General features: G+C 39.8%; 1 non-coding gene across 1 annotated transcript; it reads right to left on the reverse strand.

The window, feature by feature from the left end:
* Window positions 1-19,125: 19,125 nt before the first annotated feature.
* Window positions 19,126-19,233, reverse strand: LOC112725821 (small nucleolar RNA R71). Its single transcript, XR_003164903.1, has one exon. It is a non-coding gene; the product is annotated as a small nucleolar RNA R71 (small nucleolar RNA).
* Window positions 19,234-24,478: the final 5,245 nt, after the last annotated feature.

Below are 24,478 nucleotides of genomic sequence, written 5' to 3' on the forward strand. Positions count from 1 at the left end.
TAATAAACAATAGAGCATGGATTAAAGGTTACTTGTTATGCAGTAATGGAGAATTGTTGGAGTTTTGGAGATGCTTTGTCTTCTGAATCTCTGCTTTCCTCTGTCTTCTGATTCACGCACGCACGTCCTCCTATGGCAAGCTGTGTGTTGGTGGATCACCGTTGTCAATGGCTACCTTCCATCCTTCCAGTGAAAACTACGCTCACGCGCTCTGTCACAGCACGGCTAATCACCGGTTGGTTCTCGATCCGGTTGGAATAGGATTTACTATCCTTTTGCATCTGTCACTAACGCCCAGCCTTCAGGAGTTTGAAGCTCGTCACAGTCATTCAATCCTTGAATCCTACTCGGAATACCACAGACAAGGTTTAGACTTTCCGGATTCTCATGAATGCCGCCATCAGTTCTAGCTTATACCACGGAGATTCTGATTAAGGAATCTAAGAGATACTCATTCAATCGGATATAGAACGGAGGTGGTTGTCAGGCACACGTTCATGGTTTGAGGAAGGTGATGAATGTCACGGATCATCACCTTCATCACAGTTAAGCGCGAATGAACATCTTAGATAGGAACAAGCGTGTTTGAATGGAAAACAGAAATACTTGCATTAATTCATCGAGACACAGCAGAGCTCCTCACCCCCAACAATGGGGTTTAGAGACTCATGCCGTCAGAGAATACAAAGTTTAGATCTAAAATATCATGAGATACAAAATAAGTCTCTAAAAGTTGTTTAAATACTAAACTAGTAGCCTAGGTTACAAAATATGAGTGGACTATGATGGATGATGCAGAGATCCACTTCTGGGGCCCACTTGGTGTGTGTTGGGGCTGAGATTAAGCAGTCACGTGCAGAGGCCATTTGTGGAGTTGAACGCCATTTTTATGCCAGTTTGGGCGTTCAACTCCAGTTTTTATCCTTTTCTGGCGCTGGACCCAGAATTGGGCAGAGAACTGGCGTTGAACGCCAGTTTACGTCATCTATCCTTGTGCAAAGTATGGACTATTATATATTGCTGGAAAGCCCTGGATGTCTACTTTCCAACGCAATTGGAATCATGCCATTTCGAGTTCTGTAGCTCCAGAAAATCCACTTTGAGTGCAGGGAGGTCAGAATCCAACAGCATCAGCAGTCCTTTTTCAGCCTGAATCAGATTTTTGCTCAGCTCCTTCAATTTCAGCCAGAAAAATACCTGAAATTACAGAAAAACACACAACTCATAGTAAAGTCCAGAAATATAAATTTTTCCTAAAAACTAATGAAAATACACTAAAAACTAACTAGAACATACTCAAAACTATATGAAATTAACCCCAAAAAGCGTATAAAATATCCGCTCATCACAACACCAAACTTAAACTGTTGCTTGTCCTCAAGCAACTAGACAAATAAAATAGAAGACTAATAGGTTAGAAGCAATAATATCTCAGAGTTTTTGAGTGAAGCTCAGATTCTAATTAGATGAGCGGGACTAGTAGCTTTTTGCTTCTGAACAGTTTTGGCATCTCACTTTATCCATTGAAGCTCAGAGTGATTGGCATCTATAGGAACTCAGAATTCAGATAGTGTTATTGATTCTCTTATTCAGTGTGATGATTCTTGAACACAGCTATTTTATGAGTCTTGGCCGTGGCCCTAAGCACTTTGTTTTCCAGTATTACTACCGGATACATAAATGCCACAGACACATAACTGGGTGAACCTTTTAGATTGTGACTTAGCTTTGCTAAAGTCCCCAATTAGAGGTGTCCAGAGTTCTTAAGCACACTCTTCTTTTTGCTTTGGTCCTTGACTTTAACCACTCAGTCTCAAGTTTTTACTTGACACCTTCACGCCACAAGCACATGGTTAGGGACAGCTTGGTTTAGCCGCTTAGACCAGGATTTTAGTCCTTTAGGCCCTCCTATCCACTGATGCTCAAAGCCTTGGGATCCTTTTTCATTTGCCCTTGCCTTTTGGTTTTAAGGGTCATTGGCTTTTCTTCTGCTTCTTTTTCTTTTTTTTTTTTTTTTTTTTTTTTTTTTTTTTTTTCTGCAAGCTTTGTTCTTTGCTGCTTTTTCTTGCTTCAAGAATCATTTTTATGATTTTTCATATTATCAATAACATGTCTCATGTTCATCATTCTTTCAAGAGCCAACATATTTAACAGTCTTAAACAACAAATTCAAAAGACATATGCACTGTTCAAGCATTCATTCAGAAGACAAGAGCATTGCCACCACATGTTACTAATTAGAATTTTTCTTATTAAAAACTCGAAATTTTATTACCTCTTATTCAAAAGATCTACTATTTTATTCATGTTTGTTGATGATAGAAAAATAGACTATAACTTAATTGGGGATAAAATCAAACTGACACTAATTACTACTAATGATCATGTAATGAAGACACAAACATAGATAAGCACTTAGCATAGAGAAAACGAAAAACAGAGAAAGTAAGAACAAGGAACGAGTCCACCTTAGTGATGATGGCATTTCCTTCTTGAGGCACCAATGATGTTCTTGAGCTCTTTTATGTCTCTTCCTTGCCTTTGTGGCTTGATTCCTAGTGATTTTTGGTATTTCTATCCTCAGTTGCTTCCAATAATTATGTGGAGGGAAGTGCATCCCCTGAGGTATCTCTTGATTTGCAGTCACATGTTCTACCACTGAGCTATAGATCCTTCACATAATTGTTTTACCACACCAAACTTAGAATGTTGCTCGCCCTCGAGCAAAAGAAGAGGGAATAGATGAAGAAGAAGATGTGGAAAGAAAAAACTAGGATTATGAGGAGGGAAGGTGGGGATCCTGTAGGGTCCACAGATCTTGAAATGATCCTGTGAGGTCCACAGATCTTGCGGTGTCAAGGCATTTACATCCCTGCACCAATTTAGGCATGCAAAATGCCCTTGCACACAACTCTGGGCGTTCAGCGCCAGGTTGGTGCCCATTTTGGGCGTTCAACGCCCATTTACTAGCCATTTCTCGCGTTGAACGCCAGAACCATGCTTGTTCTGGGCATTCAGCGCCAGGATGTTGCCCATTTTGGGCGTTCAGCGACAGAACCATGCTCTGTTCTGGCGTTGAACGCCAGACAGATGCTTCCTCCAGGGTGTGATTTTTCTTCTGCTGTTTTTGATTCCGTTTTCAATTTTTATATTTATTTTGTGACTCCACATGATCATGAACCTAATAAAACATGAACAACCATGAAAATGAATAAAAATTGGGTTGCCTCCCAACAAGCGCTTCTTTAATGTCTTTAGCTGGACCTTGCTGAGCTTTTAATCTAGCTTCAGCCTTGAGCATTCTTGCTCAATGTTGCCTTCAAGATAATGCTTGATTCTCTGTCCATTAACAATGAACTTCTTATCAGAATCAATATCTTGAAGCTCCACATAACCATATGGTGATACACTTGTAATCACGTATGGTCCCCTCCACCGGGATTTCAGTTTCCCGGGGAATAGCCTGAGTCTAGAGTTAAACAACAGAACCTTCTGTCCTGGTTCAAAGATTCTAGATGACAGCTTTCTATCATGCCACTTTTTTTATTTTTCTTTATATAGCTTGGCATTTTCGAAAGCTGTGAATCTGAACTCCTCTAGCTCATTTAGCTGGAGCAATCTTTTTTCTCCTGCTAATTTGGCATCAAAGTTTAGGAATCTGGTTGCCCAGTAGGCCTTATGTTCCAGTTCCACGGGCAGGTGACATGCCTTACCATACACCAGTTGGTATGGAGAGGTCCCTATAGGGGTCTTGAATGCTGTTCTGTAAGCCACAGAGCATCATCCAAGCTCCTTGCCCAATCCTTTCTACGGGTATTTACTGTCCGTTCCAGGATTCTCTTTAATTCTCTGTTAGAGACTTCAGCCTGCCCATTGGTTTGTGGATGATATGGAGTGGCCACCTTGTGGCGAATTCCATACCGAACCATGGCAGAGTAGAGCTGTTTATTGCAGAAGTGAGTGCCCCCATCACTGATTAGTATTCTAGGGACACCAAACCTGCTAAAAATATGTTTCTGGAGGAACTTCAGCACTGTTTTAGTATCATTGGTGGGTGTGGCAATAGCCTCAACCCATTTTGATACATAGTCAACTGCCACCAGAATATAAGTGTTTGAGTATGATGATGGGAAAGGTCCCATGAAGTCAATTCCCCATACGTCAAACAACTCAATTTCCAAGATTCCTTGTTGAGGCATGGCGTAACCATGAGGCAGATTACCAGCTCTTTGGCAACTGTCACAATTACGTACAAACTCTCGGGAATCTTTATAGAGTGTGGGCCAATAGAAGCCACATTGGAGGACCTTGGTGGCTGTTCACTCACCTCTGAAATGGACTCCATATTGAGATCCGTGGCAATGCCATAGGATTCTCTGTGCTTCCTCTCTGGGGACACACCTACGGATAATTCCGTCTGCACATCTCTTAAAGAGATAGGGTTCATCCCACAAGTAGTACTTTGCATCAGTGACTAATTTTTCTTTTGTATTCTATTGTACTCCTTGGGTATGAACCGTGCAGCTTTATAGTTTGCAATATCGGCAAACCATGGTGCTTCCTGAATGGCAAATAGATGCTCATCAGGGAACGTCTCAGAGATCTCAAGAAAGGGGAGGGACGTCCCTTCCACTGGCTCTATCCGGGACAGATGATCAGCCACTTGGTTCTTTGTCCCTTTTCTGTCTCTTACTTCTATATCAAACTCTTGCAGAAGCAATACCCATCTGATGAGCCTGGGTTTTGAATCCTGCTTTGTGAGTAGATATTTAAGAGCAGCATGGTCAGTATACACAATCACTTTTGATCCTACTAAGTATGATCTGAACTTGTCAATGGCGTAAACCACTGCAAGTAGTTCTTTTTCTGTGGTTGTGTAATTTTTCTGTGCATCATTTAGAACGCGACTGGCATAATAAATGACATGCAGAAGCTTGTCATGCCTCTGTCCCAATACTGCACCAATGGCATGATCACTGGCATCACACATTAACTCAAATGGCAATGTCCAGTCTGGTGCAGAAATGACTGGTGCTGTGACCAGCTTAGCTTTCAGCGTTTCAAACGCCTGCAGGCATGCTGTGTCAAACACAAATGGCGTGTCAGCAGCTAGCAGATTGCTTAGAGGTTTTGCGATTTTTGAAAAATCCTTTATAAACCTCCTATAGAATCCTGCATGCCCCAGAAAGCTTCTGATTGCCTTAACATTGGCAGGTGGTGGTAATTTTTCAATTACCTCTATTTTTGCTTGATCCACCTCTATTCCCTTGTTTGAGATTTTATGCCCAAGAACAATTCCTTCAGTCACCATGAAGTGACACTTTTCCCAGTTTAAAACTAGGTTGGTTTCTTGGCATCTTTTCAGAACAAGTTTCAGGTGATCAAGACAGGAGCTGAATGAATCTCCATATACTGAGAAGTCATCCATGAAGACTTTCAGAAATTTTTCCACCATGTGAGAGAAAATAGAGAGCATGCATCTCTGGAAGGTTGCAGGCGCATTACATAGCCCAAATGGCATCCTTCTATAAGCAAACACTCCGGATGGACATGTGAATGCTGTTTTCTCTTGATCTTGGGGATCTACTGCAATCTGGTTATAGCCTGAGTAGCCATCCAAAAAGCAGTAATAATCATGACCTGCTAGTCTTTCTAGCATCTGGTCTATGAATGGTAAAGGAAAATGATCCTTTCTGGTGGCTGTATTGAGCCTTCTGTAGTCAATACACATGCGCCACCCTGTAATTGTTCTTGTAGGAATCAGTTCATTTTTTTCATTATGAATCACTGTCATGCCTCCCTTTTTTGGGACGACTTGAACAGGGCTCACCCAGGGGCTATCAGAAATGGGATAAATAATCCCAGCCTCTAGTAATTTGGTGACCTCTTTCTGCACCACTTCCTTCATGGCTGGATTTAGCCGCCTCTGTGGTTGAACCACTGGTTTGGCATTATCCTCCAATAGGATTTTGTGCATGCATCTAGCTGGGCTTATGCCCTTAAGGTCACCTATGGACCACCCAAGAGCTGTCTTGTGTGTCCTTAGCACTTGAATAAGTGCTTCCTCTTCCTGTGAATTTAAAGCAGAGCTTATGATCACTGGAAAAGTGTCACCTTCTCCCAGAAATGCATATTTCAAGGATGGTGGTAGTGGCTTGAGCTCGGTTTTAGGGGGTTTTTCCTCTTTCAGAAGAAAGTTCAGAGGCTCTTTCATGTCCCCTGAATCCTCCAAATCAGGCTGAACATCTTTAAAGATGTCTTCTAACTCTGATTCGAGACTCTCAGCCATGTTGATCTCTTCTACTAAAGAGTCAATGAGATCAACTTTCATGCAGTCTGTTGATGTGTCTGGATGCTGCATGGCTTTGACAGTGTTCAACTTGAACTCATCATCATTGACTCTCAGGGTTATTTCCCCCTGTTGGACATCAATGAGGGATCGTCCAGTTGCTAGGAAGGGCCTTCCTAGAATGAGAGTAGCACTCTTGTGCTCCTCCATTTCCAGCACAACAAAGTCAGTAGGAAAAGCGAATGGCCCAACTCTGACAATCATGTCCTCAATCACGCCTGATGGGTATTTAGTGGAACCATCAGCAAGTTGGAGACATATCCGGGTTGGTTTAACTTCTTCAGTTAAGCCAAGCTTCCTGATAGTGGATGCAGGTATCAGGTTGATGCTTGCCCCAAGATCGCATAAAGCTGTCTTGGTACAATCACCTTCTAATATGCATGGTATCAGAAAACTCCCAGGGTCTTTAAGCTTTTCAGGAAAGCTTTTCAGAATGACTGCACTGCATTCTTCAGTGAGGAGAACTCTTTCTGTTTCTCTCCACTCCTTTTTATGACTCAAGATCTCTTTCATGAACTTGGCATAAGAAGGTATTTGCTCAAGTGCCTCTGCAAATGGAATCTTTATTTCAAGAGTCCTTAGATAATCTGCAAAGCGAGAAAATTGCTTATCCTGCTCCTCTTTCCGGAGTTTTTGAGGATAAGGTATCTTGGCTTTATATTCCTCAACGTTAGTGGTTAAAGAAGCCTTTTTAGAGGGGTTGCTATCAGCACTTGTGTGTGTCTGATCCCTCACTGGCAATTGAGTGCCAGAGTCAGAAGCTGGAGTGACGTTAGATGCCAACTCACTGTCTGTTCCTAGCGCCTGAACGCCAGAAATGTGCCCATGTTGGGCGTTCAACGCTGGATTCTGCCCCATTTCTGGCGTTGAACGCCAATCCTGCCTTGTTTCTGGCGCTGAACGCCAGTTTTGGGCATGGTCTGGGCGTTTAGCGCCAGCCTTCCACCCATTTTCTGGCGTTTTAGTGCCAGAATTATTTTTCCCTGGGCTCTTACTGTCCTCAGGTGAATCTTTGGTGGGTTGCTCATTTCTTGAATTTTTTATGCCTTGAGGTGGGGTATTTAATGTTTTACCACTTCTTAATTGAACTGCTTGGCATTCTTCTGCTATTTGCCTTGATAGCTGCTGCTTTGTTTGCTTAAACTGTTCGTCCATATGTATATTAGCTATCCTTGTCTCCTGTAGCCTGTCCTTGAATTCAGCTAGCTGCTTTGTTAGAAAATCCAATTGCTGATTGAATTCAGCAGCTTGTTTCACAGTACTGAATTCAGCAGTTACTATTTTAACCTCTTCATTCATGGAAGGGTTGCTGCTTAGATACAGATGCTGATTCCTGGCAACTGTATCAATGAGCTCTTAAGCCTCTTCAATTGTCTTTCTCATATGGATAGATCCACTAGCTGAGTAATCTAGAGACATCTGAGCTCCTTCTGCAAGCCCATAGTAGAAGATGTCTAACTGAACCCACTCTGAAAACATTTCAGAGGGGCATTTTCGTAGCATCTCTCTGTATCTCTCCCACGCATTATAAAGAGATTCATTATCTCCTTGTTTAAAGCCTTGGATGTCCAGCCTTAGCTGTGTCATCCTTTTTGGAGGAAAGTACTGATTCAGGAATTTTTCTGTAAGCTGTTTCCATGTTCTTATGCTGGCCTTAGGTTGGTTATTTAACCACCTCTTAGCTTGATCTTTTACAGCAAATGGAAATAGTAATAGTCTGTAGACATCCTGATCTATTTCCTTATCATGTACTGTGTCAACAATTTGTAAAAATTGTGCCAGTAACTCTGTAGGTTCTTCCTGTGGAAGACCGGAATACTGGCAACTTTGCTGCACCATGATAATGAGCTGAGGATTCAACTCAAAGCTACTAACTCCAATGGAGGGTATGCATATGCTACTCCCATATGAAGCAGTAGAGGGGTTAGAATATGACCCCAGAGTCCTCCTGGACTGTTCATTTCCACTTATGTCCATGATGGATATATGGATATAACTTGGACTGATTTATCTTTTTATTTATTTTATTTTATAAGAAGTAAATACTTAAATAAAATAAAATAACTAAAAAGAATTTGAATTTTGAAATTAAAATATTTTTTTTTCGTAAAAGAAAATAAAAATTAATTAGTTAAAAAAAAGAAATTTTTGAAAAAGAGGGAAGATATTTTCGAAAATTAGAGAGAGAGAGTTAGTTAGGTAGTTTTGAAAAAGTTAAGAAACAAACAAAAAGTTAGTTGTTTAGTTGAAACAAATTTTGAAAAGATAAGAAGTTAGGAAGTTAGAAGAGATATTTTGAAAAGATATTTTTGAATTTAGTGAGGAGAGAGAAAAACAATAAGATAGTATAAGATTTAAAATTTTTAGATCTAATGCTCCTTGTTTTTGAAAATTTTGGAGGGAAAACACCAAGGAACACCAAACTTAAAAATTTTAAGATCAAGACACAAGGAAAACTCAAGAACACTTTGAAGACTCACAAGAACACAAGAACATGAAGAAAGAACACCAAACTTAAAATTTTTAGAAAACCAAACCAAAATTTTCGAAAACCAAAGGGAATTCAACAAGAAAACACCAAACTTAAAGTTTGGCACACAATTTAATAGAGAAATTATTATTTATGAAAAAGGTTTTGAAAAGAATATAAAAGATTCTAACCCAATTACCAAGAACACAGATTAACGCTCTAGCCAAATGAGTTATGAATGTAACACTTGTTTTGAAGAAGAATTTTTTTTTTTTTTTTTGAAAAATCAACAAGAAAACACCAAACTTAAAGTTTGGCACAGGATTCAATAAAAAAATTATTTTTGAAAAAGATTTTAAAAAATATGATAGCCAATTACCATGAACATAAACACCACGTTCTAACTAATTGAGCTATAAATTTAAAGTGTTTTAACAAGGGATAAATAATAAAAGATTCTAAACAAAAAAGAAATTTTTCCTAATCTAAGCAACAAAATAATCCGTCAGTTGTTCAAACACGAACAATCCCCGGCAACGGCGCCAAAAACTTGGTGCACGAATTGTGAATCACACTTTTCACAACTCGTACCACTGACCAGCAAGTGCACTGGGTCGTCCAAGTAATACCTCACGTGAGTAAGGGTCGAATCCCACGGAGATTGTTGGTTTGAAGCAATCTATGGTTATCTTGTAAATCTTAGTCAGGAAGTCAATTATGTTTATCAAGTGAATTGCGAATAACCAGGAGAGCATGAATTAAAAGTTACTTGTTATGCAGTAATGGAGAATGTGTTGGAGTTTTGGAGATGCTTTGTCTTCTGAATCTCTGCTTTCCTCTGTCTTCTTGTTCACGCACGCACGTCCTCCTATGGCAAGCTGTGTGTTGGTGGATCACCGTTGTCAATGGCTACCTTCCATCCTTCCAGTGAAAACTACGCTCACGCACTCTGTCACAGCACGGCTAATCACCGGTTGGTTCTCGATCCGGTTGGAATAGGATTTACTATCCTTTTACATCTGTCACTAACGCCCATCCTTCAGGAGTTTGAAGCTCGTCACAGTCATTGAATCCTTGAATCCTACTCGGAATACCACAGACAAGGTTTAGACTTTTCGGATTCTCATGAATGCTGCCATCAGTTCTAGCTTATACCACGGAGATTCTGATTACGGAATCTAAGAGATACTCATTCAATCGTATATAGAACGGAGGTGGTTGTCAGGCACACGTTCATGATTTGAGGAAGGTGATGAATGTCACAGATCATCACCTCCATCACAGTTAAGCGCGAATGAACATCTTAGATAGGAACAAGCGTGTTTGAATGGAAAACAGAAATACTTGCATTAATTCATCGAGACACAGCAGAGCTCCTCACCCCCAACAATGGGGTTTAGAGACTCATGCCGTCAGAGAATACAAAGTTTAGATCTGAAATGTCATGAGATGCAAAATAAGTCTCTAAAAGTTGTTTAAATACTAAACTAGTAGCCTAGGTTTACAAAAATTGGATAAACTATGATGGATGATGCAGAGATCCACTTCTGGGGCCCACTTGGTGTGTGCTGGGGCTGAGACTTAAGCAATTCACGTGCAGAGGCAATTTGTGGAGTTGAACGCTAGTTTTTATGCCAGTTTGGGCGTTCAACTCCAGCTTTTGATCCTTTTCTGGCGCTGGACGCCAGAATTGGGCAGAGGACTGGCGTTGAACGCCAGTTTACGTCGTCTATCCTTGTGCAAAATTATGGACTATTATATAATGCTGGAAAGCCCTGGATGTCTAGTTTCCAACACAATTGGAAGCACGCCATTTCGAGTTCTGTAGCTCCAGAAAATCCACTTTGAGTGCAGGGAGGTCAGAATCCAACAGCATCAGCAGTCCTTTTTCAGCCTGAATCAGATTTTTGCTCAGCTCCTTCAATTTCAGCCAGAAAAATACCTGAAATTACAGAAAAACACACAACTCATAGTAAAGTCCAGAAATATAAATTTTTCCTAAAAACTAATAAAAATAGACTAAAAACTAACTAAAACATACTCAAAACTATATGAAATTAACCCCAAAAAGCGTATAAAATATCTGCTCATCAAACAACCACCACCATATGCCTATAAACCCTCTCCTCAACATGACTTTGGACCACCATACTCACAAGCCCCTTTTCACCATTCACCTCCATATGACCCTAACCCGTGTCCACCATACTATCCACCTTATAAGCCAAATAAACCCTCCTATCCACCCCAAATCTTCATGGAGAAAGCACTTACTGATCTAAACTCTACTATACAAGCTCTCGTCGCCCAAATCAGACCACCAAATACCTTCAACAATCAACCCTCAAGCTCTAGTGCACTTCCTTGTCAACCACAGAATGATCTCTCCATCCCATCGCCACCATCCATGGAAGAGCACCCACATCCATCAATCCAAGAGCAACATGATCTCAATTATGCTATTGACATGGAACAAGAGAGAAGGGATCATCTTCATGAATCCATACTTCATAAGGAGCTAGAGGAGGCCCTAAAGGTGAAGGTAGTAAAAACCCTTGAAGTCGAAGGAGTGGTTGAAGAATTAGTAAAGGAAGAATCAAGGGATCATCTCAGGGAAGCAGCGGATCAATTTCATGCAACTCTATATCAGCTAAATCACGCGATAAATCAATTAGGTTCCCAACGCTCGGACACTCAAAGCGCTCCCATGGCTTCATGTGGGCAATCTAATGAAGAACGTAGCATGAAGGAGATATTAGAAACTCCAGTGGACCGTACGGAGCATGACTTTGTACTGGAACAAGTGGAGGAAGCTGTAATTATCGAAAAAGAAGAAGTGGTTGCAGACTTAGGAGATGCAGAACCTCCATGGGAAAGTTCAGTCATAGAACCCCCTTTCAAGACGTTTGAAATTGATGCTGAGGAGGGTGTACAATCTCTAAGGCATATCACAGTTGAAGACTTGGAAGAGGTTGATCAAGAGATGGAGATTCAAGAAGAAGAAGCACAACCTCCCATGCCCTTGGAAAGCAATGAAGAGGAGATTGAATTGGAAGAAAGCTACCAAGAGGAAGAGGTTGAAATTGAAGAAGCTTGCAAAGAGGTGGTAATTATCAGAGAAGAGCACAAGGGAGTGGAGCTTGAAATTTTATTAAAAATACCTCCCTCTAAGTTGCCATCATCCTTCACAACATTCAAGTGGGTAAACTTCATATCCCTTAGCTTTCTAATTCCTCTTGAATATGGGCTACTGGAGACGGATGGTCAACTTAGAGCTCTTTGTGGTATTAAGAGTAAGAGGAAGATGGTCAGTGGTAAGAATTGTCCTACAAGGTTCATTATGGTTGGAAGCTTTAAGTTTAAACGCAAAGGTTGGTATAAAGCTCAACTGAATGGGTCTAGGAAGCTGTTTGGATGTCTCAGTGAGAATTCTGACTGTTCACCACCCAAGTGGAAAAATGATGATCAACAAGAAGACGGGTGCAAAGGCAAGGTCTGGGACCCCGGAATTCAATCTAGAAATCAGCACTCTTGGGGCCTTGTCACTTGCTTTAACTTACTTGAAGGCTTTCTGCGCCAAGTTTGGGACCCCGGAGGCCATTGGAATCACAAACATTGGTGGGCATTCCTAGATGAATTCAAGCACAAGCCGCCATAACAGGAAGCTCACCAAATGTCCAACTTAAGGACTTTAACTAAAAGTGCTAGGTGGGAGACAACCCACCGTGGTATAATCGTTCCTTTTTCATTTTTATTTAGTTTTATTTGTTCTCGAGTTTCATTTTATTTTATTGTATTGAACCTGGAGTTTCGCATAACATTCATATTAGCATTGCATTCTGCATCCTGCATACTAAAAATAAAAAAAAAAGCACACACGCGACGCGGCAGCGTCGCTGACGCGTCTGCGTCACCAGTGCAATGGGAAGAAAAGAAAACGAACAGAAAGTCACGCGAAAGCGTGGCTGGAGGCGCGCTAATGGCACAAATTGATCCACGCGACCGTGTCGCCGATGCGGTCGCGTCATTTGAAAAATAGCTTCCCCACGCGTCTGCGTCACCCACGTGGCCGCGTGATCTGAAATCGGCGTAAAAAGGGTGCATGGCCGAAAGTTGTGCTGGAATGGGGCTAGACTTGTGCTGGAAGCCCAAACCCTCCCACGCGAATGCGTGCCCCACGCGTTCGCATCATTTTCAAAAGATGGCCAGTCACGCGATCGCGTCAACCACGCGACCGCGTCACCCAGATTTTTGGCGAAAAGAGTTTCGAACAGAGAGTTGCGCGACCACGAGGCTGCACTCGCGCCAATCGCACAAAACAGGCCACGCGATCGCGTGACCCACGCATCCGCGTCACCTGACCTTATCGCGAACCACGCGACCGCGTCACTCACGCGTCCGCGTCACAAGCGGCGCACAGAATATCCAGATCAGCCAATTTTCTTATCTTTTCTTCTCTAATCCTTATTTTTCTTATCTTTTCTTATTTCTTTCTTATTCCTTTCTTATTTTCTTTCACCTGCATTCTATTTTATTTAATTTATTTACATATTTTCATTCATTGCATTTTAAATTTGTGCATATTTTTATTTTCTTTTTTGAATTTTTTATTTTTCTATTGGTGTTAAAAATTTTTTATTCAACTGTTGCATCTTTTCTTGAATTTATTTTGGTAACTTGTTTTACACTATGGGATGATATTAATTATCTGCCAATGCCAATCTTTTATGATACTTGCACTCTATTTGCATTGACATGAGCTTGTATTGATACTTCCATTACCCACACTTCTCCCCTATGTTACAAATTTTATACCACTGGCATGCCATGGCTTCTATTATTTTCTCACGTACATGTTGAAGCTTCCATGTAAATGAGACCATTATCATTTGGCATTAACCCACCCATACTTCATTTATTTTCTTATCTTTATTACTGGGTTACTTTTTCTTCCCTTTTTCTTTCAGGATGGCCACCCGGAAGGAAAACGGAAGACGTTTGCATGGGGAGACAGACAAGTCCATCTACAAAATCTTGAAGAAAAGCATCAGTTAGAGCAACCCGTCTACCTGCACATCTCAGCATGCACCGAGGACGGTGCAATCTTTAAGTGTGGGGAGGTCGATACCGATCTCCATGGGTTAGTTATTTCCTGACTCAACACCAAAATTTTTATTTTATTTGTTTGTTCATTGTTGCATTTGCATGTTTGATTGCATATTTGTTTAATTTTGTGCATATTTTACCACTTGGTTGAAGTAATATTTTCTTTTTCAAGAAACCTTTTAGAGCATTTCACTAATTTGAATAAAATTTAATGTTACACTTGTTTGAAGAGATATTATACTGGAACATGGTTTAGAGCTTGAACATACAAAACTAGTGAGATTTTTCAGCCTATTTGAATTGGTTGCATTTTACCAACCAATATTTTATTTTTGGTGTGTGTTTTTCTCTCTAAAATTGTGATCTTTGTCTTGCTTAATTCTATATTTCCATGGTTTGATGTATACATGCACTTATATGATTGAGGCCTTTGTTTCACTGAGCTTACATACCCATATGGCCTTACCTTTCATTATCCTTTGCAAACCAATTTGAGCCTATTTTACCCCTTTTATTCTTTATTTTAGCTCATCACTAACTCTAAGCAGAAAACAATAATGTCCTTAATTTGAATCCTTGGTTAGCTTAGACTAGTGAGGGTGCTTATGATTTAAGTGTGGGAAAAGTGGGTTTCGAAATATTTGGTTTGAGAATTGGGTGTTATATATCTTTATGAAAATGTGAAAGAAATGTTTAGGACATGTTCATGCATTCAATAATTTAATCATATGCATTGAGAAAAACAAAAGAAAAAGAAAAAATATATATATATATATATATATATATATATATATATATATATATATATATATATATATATATATATATATATATAAAGAGAGAGAAAAAGAAAGAAAAAGAGCAAATAAGTAAAAGGGGACAAAATGCCCCAAAGTAAATGGTGAAAGCAATGCATTTGTACTATACTTGAAATTAGAATGCATGAATATGTCGAAAACATGGTTAATGGATAGTTAGATGTGGTATTATGATTACATGGATTGTCTAAAGTTAGGTGGAAAGTTTAAGTTAATTAAGGATTCAGATTTTAGTCCACTTGGCCAAATACAATCCTACCTTGACCCTAACCCCATTACAACCCTTAAAAGACCTCTTAATATGTGTATCTGTGTGATGAGCGGATAATTTATACGCTTTTTGATATTGTTTTTAGTATGTTTTTAGTAGGATCTAGTTACTTTTAGGGATGTTTTCATTAGTTTTTATGTTAAATTCACATTTCTGGACTTTACTATGAGTTTGTGTGTTTTTCTGTGATTTCAGGTATTTTCTGGCTGAAATTGAGGGACTTGAGCAAAAATCAGATTCAGAGGTTGAAGAAGGACTGCTGATGCTGTTGGATTCTGACCTCCCTGCACTCAAAGTGGATTTTCTGGAGTTACAGAACTCGAAATGGCGCTCTTCCAATTGCGTTGGAAAGTAGACATCCATGGCTTTCCAGCAATATATAGTAGTCCATACTCTGGCCAAGAATAGACGACGTAAACTGGCGTTCAACGCCAGCTTTCTGCCCAAATCTGGCGTCCAACGCCAGAAAAGGAGCCAAAACCAGAGTTGAACGCCCAAACTGGCACAAAAGCTGGCGTTCAACTCCAGAAAGGACCTCTACACGTGCAACACTTAAGCTCAGCCCAAGCACACACCTAGTGGGCCCCGGAAGTGGATTTATGCATCAATTACTTACTTCTGTAAACCCTAGTAGCTAGATTATTATAAATAGGACCTTCTACTATTGTATTAGGTATCTTTGGATTATATTTTGATCTATTGATCACGTTTTGGGGGCTGGCCATCTCGGCCATGCCTGGACCTTTCACTTATGTAATTTTAACGGTAGAGTTTCTACACTCCATAGATTAAGGTGTGGAGCTCTGCTGTTCCTCAAAGATTAATGCAAAGTACTACTGTTTTCTATTCAATTCATCTTGTTTCGCTTCTAAGATATTCATTCGTACTTCAATCTGAATGTGATGAACGTGACAATCATCATCATTCCCTATGAACGCGTGCCTGACAACCACTTCCGTTCTACCTTAGACTGAATGAGTATCTCTTAGATCTCCTAACCAGAATCTTCGTGGTGTAAGCTAGAATGATGGCGGCATTCAAGAGAATCCGAAAGGTCTAAACCTTGTCTGTGGTATTCCGAGTAGGATTCAATGATTGAATGACTGTGACGAGCTTCAAACTCGCGAGTGCTAGGCGTTAGTGACAGACGCAAAAGGAGGGTGAATCCTATTCCAGCATGATCGAGAACCGACAGATGAATAGCCATGCCGTGACAGGGTGCGTTGACCATTTTCACTGAGAGGAGGGGATGTAGCCACTGACAACGGTGATGCCCTTGCATAAAGCCAGCCATGGAAAGGAGTAAGACTGATTGGATGAAGATAGCAGGAAACCAGAGATTCAGAGGAACAAACGCATCTCTATACGCTTATCTGAAATTCTCACCAATGAATTACATAAGTATCTCTATCTTTACTTTTTATTAATTATTTTCGAAAACCCCATTACTATTTTATATCTGCCTGACTGAGATTTACAAGGTGACCATAGCTTGCTTCATACCAACAATCTCCGTGGGATTCGACCCTTACTCACGTAAGGTATTACTTGGACGACCCAGTGCACTTGCTGGTTAGTTACACGGAGTTGTGAACCATGGTCTTGGCATCATGTTTTTGGCGCCATTTCTAGGGAAAGAAAGAGAAATGAATTTTACATAATTAAAGTGTAATCACGATTCCGCGTACCAAGTTTTTGGCGCCGTTGCCGGGGATTGTTTGAGTTTGGACAACTGACGGTTCATCCTGTTGCTCAGATTAGGTAATTTTCTTTTTGTTTTCTTTTCAAAAACTTTTCAAAATCTTTCAAAAATTTTCTCACCTGTTTTCAAAAAAAATTTATTCAAAATTTTTAAATAATGAATTCTAGTGTTTCATGAAGCATGTGAAGCCTGGCTGGCTGTAAAGCCATGTCTAAATTCTTTTGGACTGAGGCTTCCAACCATCAGCTGTTACATGACTGAAGGGTATGTCAGGCATGTCATGTCTGAATTACATGCTGAAGCTTGGCTGGCCATTGGCCATGTCTAGTGTTTTGGACCGGAGCTTTCATTGAAAGCTTGGCTGGCTAGTGAGCCATGTCTAATTCCTGGACTGAAGCTTTAGACTAAGAATGCAAGATTCCTGGAATTCATGTTAAAAATTTTGGAATCCTTATTTTTTCTTTTTCATATAATTTTCGAAAAAATCAAAAAAAAAAAATTAGAAAATCATAAAAATCAAAAATATTTTTAGTGTTTCTTGTTTGAGTCTTGAGTCATGTTATAAGTTTGGTGTCAACTACATGTGCATCTTGCATTTTTTCGAAAATTTCCATGCATTCATAGTGTTCTTCATGATCTTCAAGTTGTTCTTGGTAAGTCTTCTTGTTTGATCTTTGCATTTGCATGTTTTGTGTCTTTTCTTGTTTTTCATATGCATTCTTGAATTCTTAGTGCCTAAGCATTAAAGAATTCTAAGTTTGGTGTCTTGCATATTTTCTTTGCTTTAAAAATTTTTCAAAAATGTGTTCTTGATGTTCATCATGATCTTCATAGTGTTCTTGGTGTTCATCTTGACATTCATAGCATTCTTGCATGCATTCATTGTTTTGATCTAAAAATTTCATGCATTGCATAATTTTCATGTTTTTCATAAAAATTTCAAAAATAAAAAAATATCTTTCCCTTTTTCTCTCTCATCAAATTCAAAAATTTGATTTGACTTTTTCAAAATTTTTAAATCAAGTTGTTTCTTATGAGTCAAATCAAATTTTCAATTTGAAAATCCCATCTTTTTCAAAATCTTTTTCAAAAATCAAATCTTTTTCAAATTTCTTAGTTATTTTCGAAAATTTCAAAAATATTTTTCTTATTTTTATATAAAATTTTCGAAAATAACAATAACAATTAATGTTTTGATTCAAAAATTTCAAGTTTGTTACTTACTTGTTAAGAAAGATTCAAACTTTGAGTTCTAGAATCATATCTTGTGATTTCTTGTGAATCAAGTCATTAATTGTGATTTTAAAAATTCAAATCTTTTTCAAAAACTAATTTCTATCATATCTTTTCAAAAATATCTTCTTATCTTATCTTTTTCAAAAAATTTGATCCCAAAAATATCTTTTCTAACTTCCTAACCTCTCATCTTTTCAAAATTTGTTTCAACTAACTAACTAACTTTTTGTTTGATTTTTAACTTTTTCAAAACTACCTAACTAACTCTCTCTCTCTAATTTTCGAAAATATCTCCCCTCTTTTTCAAAAATTTCTTTTTTATTAACTAATTATTTTTATTTTTGATTTTAAAATTTTTGGAAAAAAAAATACTAACCTTTTTCAAAGACTATTTTCAAAAGTCACTAACTCTTTTTCAAAAATTATTTTCGAAAATTCTCCCTCTCCCATCTTATTCTATTTATTTATTCATCTACTAACATCTCATCTCACATCTCTACCCTCCTCACAGTTGTGTTTCTTCCATTACATTACATTCTTTGTCTCCATCTTTTCTCCCACTCACAAAGGGATCCCTATACTGTGGTATAAAGGATCTCTATTATTATTATTATTTTTCTGTGCCCTCTTCTTTGTCATATGAGCAGGAGCAAGGACAAGAACATTCTTGTTGAAGCAGATCCAGAACCTGAAAGAACTCTGAAGAGAAAATTAAGAGAAGCTAAATTACAACAATCCAGAGATAACCTTTCAGAAATTTTCGAACAGGAAGAGGAGATGGCAGCCGAAAATAATAATAATACAAGGAGGATGCTTGGTGACTTTACTGTACCTAATTCCAATTTACATGGAAGAAGCATCTCCATTCCTGCCATTGGAGCAAACAACTTTGAGCTGAAACCTCAATTAGTTTCTCTGATGCAGCAAAACTGCAAGTTTCATGGACTTCCATCTGAAGATCCTTTTCAGTTCTTAACTGAATTCTTGCAGATCTGTGATACTGTTAAGACTAATGGAGTAGATCCTGAAGTCTACAGGCTCATGCTTTTCCCATTTGCTGTAAGAGACAGAGCTAGAATATGGTTGGACTCTCAACCTAAAGATAGCCTGAACTCTTGGGATAAGTTGGTCACGTCTTTCTTAGCCAAGTTCTTTCCTCCTCAAAAGCTGAGCAAGCTTAGAGTGGATGTTCAAACCTTCAAACAAAAAGATGGTGAATCCCTCTATGAAGCCTGGGAGAGATACAAAGGACTGACTAAAAAGTGTCCTTCTGACATGCTTTCAGAATGGACCATCCTGGATATATTCTATGATGGTCTGTCTGAGTTATCTAAGATGTCATTGGATACCTCTGCAGGTGGATCCATTCACCTGAAGAAAACGCCTGCAGAAGCTCAAGAACTCATTGACATGGTTGCAAATAACCAGTTCATGTACACTTCTGAAAGGAATCCTGTGAATAATGGGACGCCTATGAAGAAGGGAGTTCTTGAAGTTGATACTCTGAATGCCATATTGGCTCAGAATAAAATATTGACTCAGCAAGTCAATATGATTTCTCAGAGTCTGAATGGAATGCAAGCTGCATCCAATAGTACTCAAGAGGCTTCTTATGAAGAAGAAGCCTATGATCCTGAGAACCCTGCAATAGCAGAGGTAAATTACTTAGGTGAACCTTATGGAAACACCTATAACTCATCATGGAGAAATCATCCAAATTTCTCATGAAAGGATCAAAAGCCTCAACAAGGCTTTAATAATGGTGGAAGAAACAGGTTTAACAATAATAAACCTTTTCCATCATCCACTCAGCAACAGACAGAGAACTCTGAACAAAATACTTCTAATTTAGCAAACTTAGTCTCTGATCTATCTAAGGCCACAGTAAGTTTCATGAATGAAACAAGGCCTTCCATTAGAAATCTGGAAGCACAAGTGGGCCAACTGAGTAAAAGGATCACTGAAATCCCTCCTAGTACTCTCCCAAGCAATACAGAAGAGAATCCAAAAGGAGAGTGCAAGGCCATTGACATAACCAAAATGGCCGAACCTGTAAGGGAAGGAGAGGACGTGAATCCCAAGGAGGAAGACCTCCTGGGACGTCCAGTGATTAATAAGGAGCTTCCCTCTGAGGAACCAAAGGACTCTGAGGCTCATCTAGAGACCATAGAAATTCCATTGAACCTCCTTATGCCCTTCATGAGCTCTGATGAGTATTCCTCTTCTGAAGAGAATGAGGATGTTACTGAAGAGCAAACTGCCAAGTTTCTTGGTGCAATCATGAAGCTGAATGCCAAATTATTTGGCATTGATACTTGGGAAGTTGAACCTCCCTTGTTCATCAATGAACTAAGTGATCTGGATCAATTGACATTGCCTCAGAAGAGACAGGATCCTGGAAAGTTCATAATACCCTGTACCATAGGCACCATGATCTTTAAGGCTCTGTGTGACCTTAGTTCAGGAATAAACCTCATGCCCCTCTCTGTAATAGAGAAACTGGGAATCTATGGGGTGCAAGCTGCTAAAATCTCATTAGAGATGGCAGACAGTTCAAGAAAATAGGCTTATGGACAAGTAGAGGACGTGTTAGTAAGGGTTGAGGGCCTTTACATCTCTGCTGATTTCATAGTCCTGGATACTGGAAAGGAAGAGGATGAATCCATTATCCTAGGAAGACCTTTCCTGGCCACAACAAGAGCTGTGATTGATGTTGACAGAGGAGAATTAGTCCTCCAAATGAATGAGGACTCCCTTGTATTTAAAACTCAAGGATCTCTCTCTGCAACCATGGAGAGGAAGCATGGAAAGCTTCTCTCAAAGCAGAGTCAACCAAAGCCCCCACAGTCAAACTCTAAGTTTGGTGTTGAACTCCCATATCCAAACTCTAAGTTTGGTGTTGGGGAGTCTCAACAAAGCTCTGCACACCTGTGAGGCTCCATGAAGAGCCCACTGTCAAGCTATTGACATTAAAGAAGCGCTTGTTGGGAGGCAACCCAATGTTTATTTATCTAATTTTTATTTTCATTGTTTTTCATGTCTTTATAGGTTCATGATCATGTGGAGTCACAAAATAAATAGAAAAATTGAAAACAGAATCAAAAACAGCAGAAGAAAAATCACACCCTGGAGGAGCATCTGTCTGGCGTTCAGCGCCAGAACAGAGCATGGTTCTGGCACTGAACGCCCAAAATGGGCAGCTTCTGGGCGCTGAACGCCAGAACAGGCATGGTTCTGGCGTTCAACGCCAGAAATGGCACACAAATGGGCGTTGAACGCCCAAAATGGCCACCAACCTGGCGCTGAACGCCCAGAGTTGTGTGCAAAGGCATTTTTACATGCCTAATGGGTGCAGGGATGTAAATCCTTGAACACCTCAGGATCTGTGGACCCCACAGGATCCACTCAGGATCTGTGGACCCCACAGGATCCACTCAGGATCTATGGACCCCACAAGATCCCCACCTACCTCCACTCACTTCTTCTCACCACTCTCTTTCACACAACCCCATAAACACTCTTCCCCAAAACCCTTCACCAATCACCTCAATCTCTCTTCCCCATCACCTCTTCACCACTCACATCCATCCACTCTTCCCCATAAACCTACCTCATAAACTCCACCTACCTTCAAAATTCAAAACCAATTTCCCACCCAAACCCACCTATATGGCCGAAACCTTTCCCCCCCTCCCTTCCCTATATAAAGCCCTCCATTCTTCATCAAATTCACACAACACACCCCTCTACACCCTTCTTGGCCGAAACACTTCCCACTCTCCCTCTCTTCCATTTCTTCTTCTTCTTCATCTATTCTTTCTTTTATTACTCGAGGGCGAGCAAAATTCTAAGTTTGGTGTGGTAAAAGCATAAGCTTTTTGTTTTTCCATTACCATTGATGGCACCTAAGACCGGAGAATCCTCTAGAAAGGGGAAAGGGAAGACAAAAGCTTCCACCTCCGAGTCATGGGATATGGAAAGGTTCATCTCCAAGGCCCATCAAGACCATTTCTATGATGTTGTGGCCAAGAAGAAGGTGATCCCCGAGGTCCCTTTCAAACTCAAAAGAAATGAGTATCCGGAGATCCGACATGAAATTCAAAGAAGAGGTTGGGAAGTTCTAACAAATCCCATCCAACAAGTCGGCATCCTAATGGTTCAAGAGTTCTATGCTAATGCATGGATCACCAAGAACCATGATCAAAGTAAGAACCCGGATCCAAAGAACTATGTTACAATGGTTCGGGGGAAATACTTGGATTTTAGTCTGGAAAATGTGAGGTTGGCGTTCAGCTTGCCAAACATGGAAGAGAACGCACGCCCCTACACAAGGAGAGTCAACTTTGATCAAAGGTTGGACCAAGTCCTTATGGACATATGTGTAGAAGGAGCTCAATGGAAGATTGACTCCAAAGGCAAGCCGGTTCAACTAAGAAGATTGGACCTCAAGCCTGTGGCTAGAGGATGGTTGGAGTTCATTCAATGCTCAATCATTCCCACTAGCAACCGGTCTGAAGTTACTATAGACCGGGCCATCATGATCCATAGCATCATGATTGGAGAAGAGGTGGAAGTTCATGAGATTATACCTCAAGAACTCTACAAGGTGGCTGACAAGTCCTCCACTATGGCAAGGTTAGCTTTTCCTCACCTCATCTGCCACCTATGCAATTCGGCTGGGATTGACATAGAGGGAGATATCCTCATTAAAGAGGACAAGCCCATCACTAAGAAAAAGATGGAGCAAGCAAGAGAGCCCACTCATGGAGCTCAAGAGGCGTATGAAGCTCATCACCATGAGATCCCGGAGATGCCTCAAATGCACTTTCCTCCACAAAACTATTGGGAGCAAATCAACACCTCCCTAGGAGAATTGAGTTCCAATATGGGACAACTAAGGGTGGAACATCAAGAGCACTCCATCATGCTTCATGAAATAAGAGAAGATCAAAAGGCAATGAGGGAGGAGCAACAAAGACAAGGAAGAGACATAGAAGAGCTCAAAGACATCATTGGTTCCTCAAGGAGGAAACGCCACCATCACTAAGGTGGACTCATTCATTGTTCTTACTTTCTCTGTTTTTCGTTTTCTATGTTATGTGCTTATCTATGTTTGTGTCTTCATGACATGATCATTAGTATTTAGTAACTATGTCTTAAAGTTATGAATGTCCTATGAATCCATCACCTCTCTTAAAATAAAGACTGTTTTAATTCAAAAGAACAAGAAGTACATGAGTTTCAAATTTATCCTTGAACTTAGTTTAGTGGTGACAATGCTTCTTGTTTTCTGAATGAATGCTTGAACAGTGCATATGTCTTTTGAAGTTGTTGTTTAAGAATGTTAAATACGTTGGCTCTTGAAAGAATGATGACTAGGAGACATGTTATTTGATAATCTGAAAAATCATAAAAATGATTCTTGAAGCAAGAAAAAGCAGCAAAGAACAAAGCTTGCAGAAAAAAAAAATAAAGAGAAAAAGCAAGCAGAAAAAGCCAATAACCCATAAAACCAAAAGGCAAGGGCAAATAAAGAGGATCCCAAGGCTTTGAGCATCAGTGGATAGGAGGGCCTAACGGAATAAAATCCTGGTCTAAGCGGCTAAACTAAGCTGTCCCTAACCATGTGCTTGTGGCGTGTAGGTGTCAAGTGAAAACTTGAGACTGAGCGGTTAAAGTCAAGGTCCAAAGAAAAAGAAGAGTGTGCTTAAGAACCCTGGACACCTCTAATTGGGGACTTTAGCAAAGCTGAGTCACAATCTGAAAAGGTTCACCCAATTATGTGTCTGTGGCATTTATGTATCCGGTGGTAATATTGGAAAACAAAGTGCTTAGGGCCACGGCCAAAACTCATAAAGAAGCCGTGTTCAAGAATCATCATACTGAACTAGGAGAATCAATAACACTATCTAAACTCTGAGTTCCTATAGAAGCCAATCATTCTGAACCTCAATGGATAGAGTGAGATGCCAAAACTATTCAAGAGACAAAAAGCTATAAGTCCCGCTCATTTGATTGGAGCTATGTTTCATTGATAGTTTGGAATTTATAGTATATTCTCTTCTTTTTATCCTACTTGATTTTCAGTTGCTTGGGGACAAGCAACAATTTAAGTTTGGTGTTGTAATGAGCGGATAATTTATACGCTTTTTGACATTATTTTTAGTATGTTTTTAGTAGGATCTAGTTACTTTTAGGGATGTTTTCATTAGTTTTTATGTTAAATTCACATTTCTGGACTTTACTATGAGTTTGTGTATTTTTCTGTGATTTTAGGTATTTTCTGGCTGAAATTGAGGGACTTGAGCAAAAATCAGATTCAGAGGTTGAAGAAGAACTGCTGATGCTGTTGGATTCTGACCTCCCTGCACTCAAAGTGGATTTTCTGGAGTTACAGAACTCGAAATGGCGCGCTTTCAATTGCATTGGAAATTAGACATCCAGGGCTTTCCAGAAATATATAATAGTCTATACTTTGGCCAAGAATAGAGGATGTAAACTGGCGTTCAACGCCAGCTTTCTGCCC

Source organism: Arachis hypogaea, chromosome 11 (assembly GCF_003086295.3).
Source record: "Arachis hypogaea cultivar Tifrunner chromosome 11, arahy.Tifrunner.gnm2.J5K5, whole genome shotgun sequence".
In the NCBI taxonomy this organism is placed as follows: Eukaryota; Viridiplantae; Streptophyta; class Magnoliopsida; order Fabales; family Fabaceae; genus Arachis; species Arachis hypogaea.